Genomic DNA, 14,740 nt, shown 5'->3' on the forward strand with positions numbered 1-14,740 from the left:
ATTTGCGCCGCTATTTAACAGTGGAACAGGTAGGAATCAAATGGGTTTCCCGTACGTAGGGTAACCAGACGTCCTCTTTTGCCTGGACATAACCTCTTCTCACTCTGAACTCAGTTCAAAACTTGAGAGTCCTGCTAACTAAACCCATACAGATACATGCATATTAATATTAATAAGGCAGCAAGCACATTTCATTTAGATCTAACAAATAAGAGAGGAATGGTTCAGTTTGTATTGAGTAGAGTTTGTATTGTTTTCAGGGACACCATTGTTGTTCTAACCTGCACTGACCCAGACGTGAAGCGGGCCGACATCCAATCCCGCCGCGACAAGGGCCATAAATCTTGTCCTGTTGGGGGAGGGAGAGAGAAGTGAGGTTGACATCCTCTCTCCGCTCTGGCTGGTTTAGGAAGCCACGTTTACCTTGTAGCATAATCCGCGGCAGATTTAGTGCTAGCATAGTCTCACAAATCAGAGCGTCGATTCCTCAGCATTCCTCAGTCGGACGGAACACAAGCTACAAATCTGGGTGATCGGGGCGGAAGTATTTTCTTTAGCTCCATCTCTTTGATCCACTACCTGTGTTTAATCTTAGTTTAATTCTGGGAGCCCTGATCGCTCTGTCCAGCTGACAGAGTTCCTATAATGGAGGAACGATCTCACCGAGCCAAGGGGAAGGGTGTTAATGCAGTGTAGTGAAAGTTTGAAGTTCTTGGTTTGTCTGCTTCTATAAACAGCAGGTAGGAAGAGATGCAGGCCACCAGGTGAGGGTAGCGATAGACTGTTTTATAGAACATTGAGGCGCTCTTTCAATCTACTGGTTGTCCTGCATTGTATTTTAAAAAGACAATGATGCTACTAAGAATATAAACCGACAATTAGTCTTAGTAGATAGTTAGATTAAATTAAATTGTATTTGTACAGACCATAATCACAGGTACAGTCTCAAAGGGCTTAACGCAATGGGGGCCATATTTGAAATAGATATATGCATACAGGCAGATAGTTTCTGTATGTTAAGAATAGAGAGACAGGAAGACTTTTGGAAGGGAGATGTGAGTTGATGGAAAGCAAAGGAACAACAAAGCTCAGACCTTCTGCGTTATAAGAGCCTCAGTCATCCATCTAGGTGGATGTAGAATGGAGCGATCGCCATTTAAAACCATCCCCATCGCAAAGCATTTAAAGGGATGTGTTTACAGAGAGAGTGGTGTGAGTTTGAGCAATATCTTAGCATGCGATAAAGCACCTGATTCAACGTGTCAAACCAACCGTGGGTGTTACGGCCTCCTATAAAACGCTGGGCTCCGCCGTTAAAAAAAACAACCAAAGAGATGAAATGGAACTTGACCGAAACAAGATGCAGTCTTAATAATAAAATTGTGTTTATTATCACATGTGAATTTGTGGATTTATCCTTGTGTTGCAAATTATTTGTGAATAGATGTCAATGGTTTTAAACATTTGATTAAAACGCTGTTTGACTGTATAAGGACCCACTTATTTTTGAGAGTGATGGCCATGTTATATTAAGAACGCATGAGATTCCCCTGGGATTCCCCCCAGCCGCGGTGCTGAGCTGTGAAGACGTCCAGAAGACTGGCGACTGTTTAAAATAATCAGTTTAAACAGTCTTCTGGTTCGGGATGGAGTGAGTCTTCGGGGAGGAATACCTCTCAAGTTCCGAGCGCTCTCCTCCCCACCGACGTTCTGCGTCGTCCAACTTGTGGATCCGTCATTATTCCTGTGCCGGTGCCGCCTACGGTATCATCATGCATTTTTTATTCTTCTACATCAGAACACTATTTTATTTATCCACATATTTCTCCCTTGCCAATAATGGCAATGAAACAAGGGAGAGCTAACAGTGAGGGGGATATGCTTTTAGTAAATCAAACGCCGAGCATCATTTCTATACAAAATAAATAATAATAATAATTCCCATATTTTATTTTATTGTCTGAGTGCAGTCGCGACAGCTCCCCAAGTGCAGTGTTGTGCCACTGCAGGACGCGTGCCGGGGAAAACACTGCATGACATCACTGGCCTCGTACGATGCACTGCAGTCGTGCCGTCGCGTGTATTTTATTAGTTTGGGGAATCTGGAAGGCGTGATTTCCCCCGCAGGCTGACTTCTTCCCAGGTCAAGTCGTCAGTGAATGTTAGCGTCTGCGTCTGGAGGCCAGCGGTGCCGGTGTCCGTCTTACCTTGTGATATCACACAGTCCGTCCGTCCCTCCGCTGGAGGAAAGATTTGCATCAGCAGATCCCATGCCAAAGGCTATTTCAGCACATCTGATGTCGGAGCATCACATTCACTCGCTCTTACTAGATCCGCACAAAATCCCCCCTCTCTCTCTCGCTCTCTCTCTTTCTGTCTCTCTCTCGCCTGAGGACTCCTGATTATGCTGTACCTGCATTCTCTGTCTTCTCCACTCTGCTACTCATCAAAGAAGCCGGGTGTTAATATCCCTGATGAAACAGTTCCTGGTTCCACCATAACATCGAACCCACAGCAGCATTCAGTCAGAATGCGGTGGTGTGGTTGTGTCTGCTGGCTCTCTCTCTCTCCGGTGTTCCCCGGGGCTCTGTGTGGCCACTCTGTGAGCACAATGATACCCCCATGGTTTTGCACAAATTCCTTGACCAGCTGCACTGTCTGAGTGTGTTTTTTTTCCAACGGCCCCGCTCGTAATTTACTGTCTTCCTGTCACGCTGCGCTCAGTGCGCTGGCTGTCTTGAGCTGCTTCACGCGACACCTTGTCATCTCATCTCTGTGCGCACCGATCATATTTAATGAATGTGCGTTTCACAGTCTGCTTCCCGTGGGTGTGACAGCTTCTTGCGTTAAATGTTTGTTTGGTAGCGGCAATGTTTATTGACGCATCGTGTTGGCAGAGCGCTAGTGGAAAATGTGTGCCGCGAGATGTCTCAAAGGTAACATCGGAGTCAGTATTGTTGAGCATGGATCTAGTGTAGGTATTTTCTTACTTTATGGAACCTGAAAGCTGATTGGTTCTCTATAAAAAGGGCCGGTTGAGGAGAAAACAGGACGTGAGATTTATTGCGCTGCCACTTCAGTCATTCTGAAACACGCTGGTCAGAACCCAATCCACGACAGCATATAAATCACAAAGTATTTCTGAATCGATGTTAAGGAATAGCATGTCACTCTCTGACGAGGTTGGCCTACTTTAGAGAAACATGCATGTGTAACTGTACATTACACTTGCATCACATGATCCCTGATGTCCTCGTAGCCACATCCGTAGACATGTGCTCAGTTAATTATGGATGTTAGGGCCAGGTATTGTATGATGTTAGGGCCAGGTATTGTATGAATACTTATCAAAGCTGTTATAAGTGGAGAAAATCAGGACTCGCATAAAGGACTTGCATAAAGGACTTACCTGTCGTTGTCCTCACTTGTCTGCACCCTGCTGGAATCCAACTCAGCCGCACTCGAAACACATTATTCAGAAGAAAATAACTTGAAAATGAAATCGAAACGGGTTTGAATTTTTATTCTTTTCCATTTTCCAAACATGAATGATTACAGAAGCATCAAGCCAGGGTCAGTCACCCAAGCTTGTATTGTTTCACTCTTGAAGTGTTTGTTCAGAGCTACAGGGCTTTCAGATGTGGCTGTGAATCACGCAGCTTCTCAGCCTTTCAGCACAACTGAAACCAGATTTAAATTGGGCTGGAATCATCAGGCTGTTGATTACGGTGCTATCAAATCATCTGTGTACAGACATAGTAAAACAGTGTTCAGCCCACAGGCTAAACTATTCTACTGCTCCCCCTGCCAGAGTACACCTTTAGATTGAACTGGATTGTGTTTGATTTTATTTTGTTTCATTTGATTTGATTTGATTTTAATTGAGCGAGCGCGCCGCCAAATGAAACGCACCCGTGACGATGTTGATGTTTCTGTCTGTGGTGTGATGCCCGCGTGCAGCTGACTCAACAGCTAACGGCTAAGACGCGGCGTGTCAGACATGTTAATGGGGAATTCACCAGACATAACAACGGTTTTACGTCGAAGCAATCAAACTCTTTGTGGCGTTCGAGTGCGTGTTACCGTCACACTACAACCATGCATCGCTTGGACCGTGACTTTGTACTCCGTTCTTCACTCTAACATTTAACGCACATTAACTTAATAATATAAAAAAATTCACAGAGTGGAAACTTTAATCAAACAATAAATACGTGCGAGTCAAAGTCAATCATCGAGCAAATAACAGCATGTTGGCTACCTTTTAAATGAGGCTTCAGACTACATGTTTACCAGGGTGTACTTTCCACCTTCACTAACATTTACATTTTACATTTACATTAAGGCCATTTGGCAGGCGCTTTTTTCCAAAGTGTCTTTTCCAAAGTGCGTACATTTGTCAGAAGAAAGACAAACAAAAATATATTTCTGTCGGTACAGTAAGGATGGTCATAGAACCAAGTGCCAAGCACTAACAAAAGGTTGTTAGTGCTCACAGTTAACCCATTACCCGTAAATAACAAAGACAGCTAGGATAAGGTGCTATTAAGAAAATATAAGTACTATTTTGAAGTGCAAGGACGTACACCATACAATAAGTGCGAATATCCAATGCCAGGACGTACAACATACAATAAGTGCGTAAATTAAGTGGCAGGACGTACGACATGCAATAAGTGCGTAGTAGGGGTTGTGTGTGTGTGTGTGTGGGGGGGGGGGGGGGGGGGGGGGGGTCAGCGATGGCCTAGTTTCTAGGTGGGCTGGGTCTCTTAACGGCAGCACCAGCTCCACTCAACCAGTCGTCCCAGAGATCCTGCTGGTTTGGTTACAGATCAGCCTCACGTCACATGGCTGCCTGAGCCGTGATTGGGTTTGGATTCCACTGAGGTCTTGCCCCGGGCCCCCCCCCCCGCAAGGCCACGGTGTTCGGGTATTGAGGGCTCTCGACCAATGAGATTTCTCCAATACCACAAACACCCAAGAACAACCAGACTCCCTTCCCCAGATCCTCTTTAGCCCTAAAATAAGCCAAGGCAATTAATGGGGAATTATTGCAATATTATCGCGCTCTGCTTGTTAAGAACACAACACTGGCGCTCGCTTGACGACTTCATCCAGGGATATTTTTAATCCTCCTCCTCCTCCTCGTTCTCCTCCTCCCCCTCTCCCTTCCCGGTTAGACTACAGCCCCCACCCCCTCCTCTGCCCATAAAGGCCCACCTGTTGCCTTCCAGAAGCGCTGGGGGAGTCACCTAAACAGGACACCGGGCATTACCCCAGCGACTGGCAGTACGAGAGCATGGCCGCACCCCCCCCCCCCCCCCCCCCCCCCCCCCTCCAGGGCCCTCCTCAGAACATCTGACTTCCTGGCAAATGTTCAGCGAATGCTGCGTTAAATCTGGTGATAAGGAGGTGTAGGCGTGGCTCGAGGAGGGACGTGGGGACTCTCTGGGGGGACATGGCGACCACTGGACTGACCGCAGGCCGGCAGGGTGCACTGTGGTTTCAGAGACTCCGGGAGAAGGGTTTAAAGGTTTAAAAGGTTGAATCAATAAATCGATCAAACTTTATGGGAGAGTGACTTTCTTGCCGTAACCACATGACAAAGTGTTTAACAACTGGAACAACCACAACAAGAACAATTTAAATAATTTAAATTAAAAACAAATAACTGAATCCGACAGACATTTAAGATACAAATATATACATTCATTCATTGATCTGTAAATATATACAGTATATATATAATTTTTCGACTACTTTATCATGCCATTGATGACTCCCATTCTGCCAAACGCCCGCTGATTCAAACAGCAGATGGCGAGACGGAGAAGTGTGCTCACAGTTATTCCAACGTGCTAATAAAGATCGCTTTAACACCTCCCTCTGCTCCGCCGTCATGCTAACAGCAAGGCTCTCCGCCGTGTGAACCCGCTGCCACCGCCTGCAACCGAACCCGGCGAGAGGAGGAACGTGGGAACGCGGTTCGGGGCGACTGGCGGATGGTGTGTTGGCTCGGCGGGGGGTCGTCCCCCCCCACCAGCTCCCCGGAGACAAAGCGCAGCTGCTGCTGTTGGTGTTGCTCCGCGGTGTATGTACACTGCTAGCGCTATAACCCGGGGCAGGCGTGCATGGGGCGGTAGCAGCACGGCTATTACTCATTCGAAGTAGGATCCTTCGACAGATAAACCAAGGAGCTTTTTTAGTTCACACTGTGCGCTTCATCGTTTGGTTCATTACTGATAAGCGCTTTTGGTATAAAAGGCTGTAACCGAATTCGCTCTTTGAGTTCAAGGCCGCAAAAATGACTCGCGAGAGGACTGCGACCACCCACGCGCTAATCTGCCTGCTGCGTTGATAGGGAATCTCAATCTCAACATTAAATCTGTAGGCCTATTCCACAGATTATGTGAAATAATTGTAATTTCCGCTGGGAAACGCGCTCTCTAAAGCTTCTCTGAGTTTGTCCCCCGTGTTATCGCTCTGTCACATCTGGCAAGTGTACAAATTACTTTTCATGTGACAAATCGTTTTTTAATTGCAACTGGAATGCGCTGCACCCCGGAAATGCCCCCCCATTGCGCTCTAATTGCTAGCTTTGTTGCGCCAGAATGTGATAATGGAGCTAGGAGGATGTAATTGCGTGTCAGTATTATCCCGATACATGAAAGACTTTCTACTCGCTACTAACGACAAAAAACAGTCACACCCTGTTGGCTAATGTCCGACTGCTCGCTGCTACTCTGTCAAATGACCCTGATCACCTTTTTGATCAATTGTATGAAGTTTTCCATTGTTGTCATTAGCGACAGCGCAGGAAACGATGCACATTAGGTTGTTCAATTGTGGTTTTTGTTTCTATAGTATTATGGGTTTATGAAACAGGATTTGTGACCATGTAATGTAACTGCTTGTTCTTTATTTCTTTGTATGTTTGAGAATTTCTTCCTCTTCCGCCTGATTGGTTGATCAGCCTCTTCTTGTGAGGTCATCAGTGTGCTGCCTGATGAAGTATCGAGTCCCGTTGATCTCTGCCTCCACGCCTTCTCTTAATGAGACCGTCCTCAGTATCTAGTGAATCAATATGTTTATTCGATTCTCTTACTTTTGGGGGATTTTCTTCCCCTTGGGAACATTTGCTAATGGCATATTCCTAGAGCGTAAATCAAGAGCTTATGGTCGTTCACATCACACACAAGGCTTGGGCAGATTCTGTTGTTCCACATCTTCCTTCCTCTCTGACGTTTCACAGAGGTATCCAGGGACACAACCAATAAAGCATACGAGCTGAGCGACAGATAGAAGAAGGGTGAGAGAAGTTATTTTAGCATGTATGATATATTCTAGCCAACAGTTTTGTCTGTCTCGTATGTAATTTACCTACTTGTACTTAGATAAATCTTGCTTGGTTTGAAATATGGACGGCCAATTCAAGATTAATCGATAGGAGGAATAAATGGCCTCTCCTCCTTAGATTCGGACCAAATCAACGAGTACTGCTGAGACCTACTTTGTTTTTCGAAGGGTCTGTGATGGAGTGATGGAGTTCCCCGATCACTCATCGCTGTTACCCCTTAGGAGAGTGGGTTATGTTGGGCTTCTCCCTGACATTGACGATAAAACATGCTTTTCTTCAAATAACGTTGGCATCCTCCAGACGCACGGCCTCTAAATGACCATGCACCGTCTTCTCACAGCCTCCCAGCTCTTGGTGAGCTCACCTAGGACGGTTATGAAATTATGGAAGATAATCAAAATCCTCAGAGTAGAATGGGATTTCACTTCCGTAGCCTCACTGTTGTGTTCTATACCAAAGGCCGAGTTACTTTTATTGCATCGATGCAGCAGATAAATACATTTATTCATTGTGAATAATAGTTGTATTTTTGTACAACATATGAAATGGGCATTGGGTTTTTCCATGCTATACTGTAGTTTCTCTCTACCTTACTTCCTCGGTAAAAGAAGTTGTCCAGTCCGTCTACATCCAGCGTGATAAACATAGATTTTAAACTGCCTGTTAAACTATGCAAAGGCTTGGAGGAGAGAAGAGTTCAAATAAAACTGATGCCAAGGTATCTGAGATGCTTTGCAGGCTCCTGGCAGATCGCAGTTCAAACAGTGAAGGTCAATCCCGGCGGTGAACTAGAAAGTGTGTTCAGCATATCCCATCCGACCAATCATGGCCGTAGCCAGCTATGAGGACAGCGAGTCTATTTTCTTTTTAAATCAATTATTTATATTTCTTTATTATATCTAAATAACAAATCGGCGCTGAGTAACTATCTTTAGGAGTTACACACACATTACACACGCAAAAAAAAATATTTGAATAAAATAATTTTTGCCAACATGTCCCTCTGTATCTATTTAATCATAGACAAAGAGTTTGTGTTTAGCATATAGCTTGGCTTGTGTTATTAGGTGTCATGTTGGTGTGAATTTTGCTCGTCCAGAAAATAAGCTCCACTAAAATAACAAATTCTGGAACTCACTCTTTTCTAAACCCTGGCTATGGCCCTGCGTCCAACCCCTGATTAAAAACACCTCGAGCGTTCTCCTGTATGTGGCTGAGGGGAAAAGCGTTAAAGCCTAAATGCTAAACAGTAGTGCGTGGTGAAACTTGGTGACTCAGTCTCCGAAACACCATAACACATTTGATTACATTAGTTAAACTATTTATGTTGCCAACGATGCAGTTAAGCGAACACATAGATATATCCCATCAGTAAAACAAAATCAACTTTCTCTACTTTGCTTTCACCAAAAGTCATTCGTTTTGGCATTCACACGACCCGGCAGTGATGAACAAAACAACCTGTGACAAATGGATGATCCAATCAGAACACCCAACAGCTGATGAATCACAATCAGATCAGTACCTTCAGCACTGGAAACAAGCTGCCCGTCATGTGAATGCTTTATGTTCCTGAGCGTTGGCACGCCGTTCAGGATGCATTTTTTGCATCCAGGAAACGGGGCTGGATTTGCATAAACCTTTGCAAAAGTCCACGTCTCCGAGGGCTTCACAGGGGCCGTATGTGACCGAGCCTCCGAAGGCCCCCAGCACAGGGGAAGAGGAGGAGGAGGAGGAAGAGAAGGAGGCAAGTCAGGGGGAGCAGCCCGGCGGGGGGGCACGGTACTTCCAGGGACGGTTTGAGCCGCAGTAGGAGCTCGTTGTTTGCACGGCTGCTCGACGTGGGATTATAAACGTGTTTGCGGGTAAAAGCTCATTTGTGAGATATTCATGGCACTAATTCTGGTCGCAACGTATAGAAAATGCAGGGAAGGGGGAGTTCACCTTGGGAATGTTTACGTGCTAAAGAACGTAGCGACTCAATTGGCATTTATAAGCCCTTTAATTTACCACCGATTTACTGTTGCTACTTTACAGGCAGGAGATGCTGTGGGTATTGTTGTTGATATTGCATCGATTAAATTTAAAAAGTTTGTTTACGAGGTAATACATGCAGGGACGATCGCATGAGAATGGAATTATAAAAACAAACATTTCATAGCTAAGACCTGAATTTATTATACCAACATGTCTCGGTCCACCTGACTTTGGATTCACACTGCCTTGTTGCACACTACCCTGGAATATTAATCCTAATGGAGAAGGCTGTACAAATGTAAAGAACGATAAAGGACAATCATTCAAGTTCAACTGCAGTAATTAACAAGAAGTGCCCTCCCAGTCTTCTGCAGTAGCGACCAGTTCTGTTGCAGTGCACCACTCGTTTAAACGCAGCATCCATTCGGCCACTTTAGTGGTAACCACGAGGAGAATCAAGTTAAGGCTCTGCTGAAAGGCTAACTACATTAAACCAACCACAAGCAGCGGTCAAGAAACAGGATTCTGTTACAGAGACGTTGACGCATTGTGAAATGTCTGAGGTAGACAGTGGCGCTGGTGGTCCGCGGAACCTCTCGCACGCAGCATGTACAGTACAGAGCTGGTTCTATGCTGTGGATCTACATACATGCAGCTCGATGCCTTCACCTGAGAGGAGCCTTCTGCACATGTGAGGCATGCATCGAACATGCAGGAAAACTTGTGTTCTTTGCAATCCAACGTAATGCTATATGTTTCTCAACATTTTTAAGCCAACGTTTCAAGTGTTTATTTTTAACATTTGACATTTTTATAATTTTATGAAGAAGAACCTCTCTCTTGCAGCATGCAAAGCACAGAACTTTCTTTCCGGGGTACACTGTGGCCAACGTGTGCATAACAGCATTCAGGCTCCTGTTATTTATTTGGCACAGGGACGGTTTCTAATTGTGATTAACCTTTCTGTGCTGATAAGAGTGTGACGTTAATAATAGTAAACAATAATAAAATGCAAATTCAAAAAGCGATTTAAATGTTTTTAGAAAAAAAAGCATAATTCCGTCTCTCTGGCCCTCTTCACGGTCTGAGACGTGATATTTGCCTTCTATACCCTCGTCTTATGAGTCCTATTGACCAGGGTTGCCCGTGTTTCTGGACGCTGTCCTCGGCTGATGGATGGCTTGTCAGAGCTGCGTGTTTGATCCATCCATAACCCCACTCCCAGTGCGGCGGCAGAGCACCACTTAGCCGCTGGTCGCCCCTGCAGCTGCACTCCGCCGGCTCCAGACGCACGCTGCTCGTCGGAGCGATGAAACAGGAGCCGGGACTGAAGATGGGTCGTCTTGATGGGTTCATTGTCTCAGATGAAGACGTTTTCTGGGTTGGTTCCTCAAAGCCTGTGGGTGGACTCATTCACAGTTCCATTTCCGGTGGAAATGCTTAAAGGAGACATATTATGGTGTTTTCCCAACAAGTAAACATAGTATTTGAGTTCTAGATAACATGTTTTTTGAAGCTGTTTGCTGGAAATAGCTTTTAGGGAAAGGAAATCTAGTCTACCGCTGTTCCCCTCTGTTTCAGTCCCTTCAGAATGCGCAGTTTCTGGTGTCTGTAGCTTTAATGCAAATGAGCTGCTGCCCATTGACCAATGAGCTGTCAGACTGAACCACAGTATGGGGGAGAAGGGATTGTTGCCCTTTGCGGACTCCTGGAGCTCTATATCTATATAATATAATATAATAATAATATTATGTACGGGTCTTTATATAATATTATATCTAATATCATGTCCAAAAGCTATGTGCGCCTCGGATGATATTATGAATCATAAAGACTGCGTCTGACGTCTCTGGCACTTCCACAACAAGTAAAGACTCGTAGTGTGGGATATCTCGGCCATGGTTGAGAAGAATTGAGGGAAGAGGAACTTTTTGGACTCTCTGAAGTCAATGAACCGCGACATGGAGGAGAAAGGGATTGTACTCCGGGAGCTGAGCTGCCGGACTGCAACCGCCGGAGTAGCCAGAAAACTTCGGCGGCAGTTCAGCTCCCGGATAACACCGCTGGAGCTGCCGGACTGCCGCCGAAGCTCCGGCGGCGGCCGGAGGGCCTCGACGACCACTGGACTGCCTCCGTCAGACTGCAACCCCCGCAGTAGTGGGCTTCTCCACTCAGATATATGAAGGATAGATGAGCAATGTTTGCTACATTCCACCGGGTAGGCTGGCAGACTGATCTATCCAGCGTACATCTAAGTGGACACGCCCACTTGTGATGTCAATATGAAAATCATTCCTTCCCTGTGCCAAACGGCTTGTAAAGGCCAAAAATGAGAGCCCTTTAAAATGAGATCCTTTTCGAGGGATACATTAAGCCTTTCCTGGGATCCTTTGTAAATTGTACTTATCGTCGGCTACTGCAGGGTCTCAGTTAGTTTAAGAGTTTCAGGGTCCGTTTGCAGTCTTTCCTCTCTGTTTCCTGTCCGCACTTGACAGAATGATGCTGCGACTTACAGAAGAAACACCAAACAGAAGGTCAGTCAGTACAGAGGAGGAGAGGACACACTGGAGGGTGGGAAAGACGGGGGGCTCTCAGGGCCCCGAGAACACTTGACTGATGCCTGAGACCTGGAAGCCTCAATAGCAACATTATGGGGGGTCTCTGGAAAACTTTTCAAAGAATATTTGTCACTTGCATTTGTCACTAACTTTTCATTTGGCATTTCCACTAACTTTGTGCGGTATTCATTACTCACATTGCAAACATTTAGTCACAAGTATGAATAGGCTGTAATGTTTCCTCTCAAGTTGTGTAATTTAGAAAACATAACTCAAAGGTTGTTTCAGCGATTTTAGGCCGAACATAAATTATCACATTCATCTGATCTTTCCTCACGATCCGCTAGCTGCCCGCCCCGTAAGCAGGCCGTCAAAAAAACGAGTCTCTGTAGGCAGCCAATGCTCCGAGATCGTACACAAAAAACAAATGGTACCACCAACCACTCAAAAACCAAAATAAATAGTATTCAAACCAATTACCGACAAGGGTTGGGTGTTGTGGGGTTTGGCGCTGCTTTTATAATAGTTTTTCCTGGATGCACGAAACGCGGAAGGGAGGGGCGAGCTGACTCTGTTTGTTTGGGATCTCGCTTCAAATAGCGACAGAAGTGACGTCACCCAACATCATCTTATACAACCTTTAAGTGTCTCTCTTGGACGTGGCCATCCTCCACCGCTGTCCAGACGGAGCTCCACGCATACACACTCACATCCACACACACCTTGCCACACACACACACACACACACACACACCTCGCCACACGTCCAAACACACACACACACACACACACCTAACAACACCTCCACACACACCTCACTACACATGCATACACACACATACACACTCCACACACACACACACTTCCACACACATCTCCGCAAACACACCTCACAAAACATCCACACACGCACGCACCTCCACACACACCTCAAAACACATCCACACACGCCTCACCACTCACCTCGTCACAAACTTCACAAGACATCCACACAGACACACAGACACACACACCTTTCCGCCAGTGTCCTTTCGACCTGACATCCATTGCCTTGGGAAAAGGCACCTCAACGATACCAACAGAGTGCACCTTGAGTTCAGAGCAGAGAGGAGCCTTTGAAAACTGGCTGGGCGGAGACCTGAAAAAAACATCAGATTTTACCACTATTTCCTAAATGATTTGTGTCCTATTGTAGTGAAAGTGAAGAATATTCACACTCTGACCTGAGGTGCAGCTGGACTCACAGACGGAACAGAGGAAGAAGACTTAGACAAACTGACAGACAGACATTTCCCCAATACTGATCCAATGTTGGAATCTGGCAAAGAGAGGGAGCTGTCTTTATTTTATGATTTACTTCTGATCTCATCACTTTCATAGCAGAAGGCTATCTCCGGTTTTACTGAACGGCGAACCATTTATTACACTCCAGACTGTGTTTATTGAACACTGCAGCACTATTGATCACCGATGAGTCAACAAGGGAGCGGAACATGGAATCCATGCTTAGCAGCGCCTCCGGAATCTCAAAGAACCGAATTCATCCGAGCGCCCACAAAACAGCGGAGACAAAGCGATTCATCGCAGATCCGATAATTGCCGATCGCAAACACAAACTCATCATGGACGCTCGACGGGCTGACGTAACGTTAGCACCCTCGCCCTCACCCTCTCCCTCTCCCTCACCCTCACCCGCACCCTCTCCCTCACCCTCACACCCCCCCTGCAAGGCGAGACGGCCCCACGGAGGTTAAAATAGCCCGTGAAAGCGATCCTTCTGCTGAGCACCAGGGAAGCTCATCTGGGTCAGGTTTAGAGGGAGCAGGAATGGGGACGAAGAGGCCTCCCTGCTGGAGCTTCAGTGTCCGTTACCTCAACGCTAGATGGGCTGGGGGACACAGCTCTCCCCCCGCTGTCTCCGCTGGAGACCCCAGGAGCTTCTGAAGGAGGAGACCCGGAGCGCCACGCGTTCAGCGTGGATGAGACACGCCCGGTTCAGCCACTAGATGGCATTGTTATGCTTTATTGTGTCGCACATACATTCGCACATGTATGTGTGTGTGTGGGGATGGGGATGTTCATGGTATGTGTGTTTTTTATGCGTCTGTACGTTCAATAATATGCTGTGTGTGTGGATGGGTATGTTCATGTTGCGTGTGTGTGTTTGTGTGTGTGTGTGTGTGGGGGAGTATGTACATGATGTGTGTGTGTGGGGGGGTATGTTCATGGTGTGTGTGTGTGTGTGTGTGTGTGTGTGGATAGGTATGTTCATGGTGTGTGTATGAGTTCAATCATATTCTGTGTGTGTGTGTGACTATCCCTGTGCGAGCATGTGTGTAAGTGTGCATGCATGCGTGTCATGTGTGTGTGTCTGTCGCGGCCATCAAACAGTGATTGCATTCTGGAGTTTTATAACAGGCGTGCGCGGGAGCCCTCCTCCCACTTCTGTGCCTGGTCCCCGAGCGTCTCTGAGTGTGTGTGGGGGGGCATCGCTGTGTGATGCCCCCCCCTCTCTGTATGCACATCAACGCCGCCACACGTCTGTACCCTCCATCTCAGCGATGGGTTCATTCATTTGATTGTATTTTTTCATTCGATTGCCAGGGCTGGATATTACTATTGACGGGATGGTTGCAGATTGTTGCGAGGGTCACGTGTCTGTCTGTCTTTATTCGTCAGCATCCGTTGGGGACAGAATACGTATGCACGTGTCAGGCACATGTAAGTGTGTAGATACAACTGCACGCACACGTGCAGAAACACACATACATACATACAGTACACACACATACATACATGATACATGCATACATACACTCGCACAGACACACAATGCACACATATAAAC

This window comes from Gadus morhua, chromosome 13 (genome assembly GCF_902167405.1).
Source record: "Gadus morhua chromosome 13, gadMor3.0, whole genome shotgun sequence".
Taxonomy (NCBI): Eukaryota; Metazoa; Chordata; class Actinopteri; order Gadiformes; family Gadidae; genus Gadus; species Gadus morhua.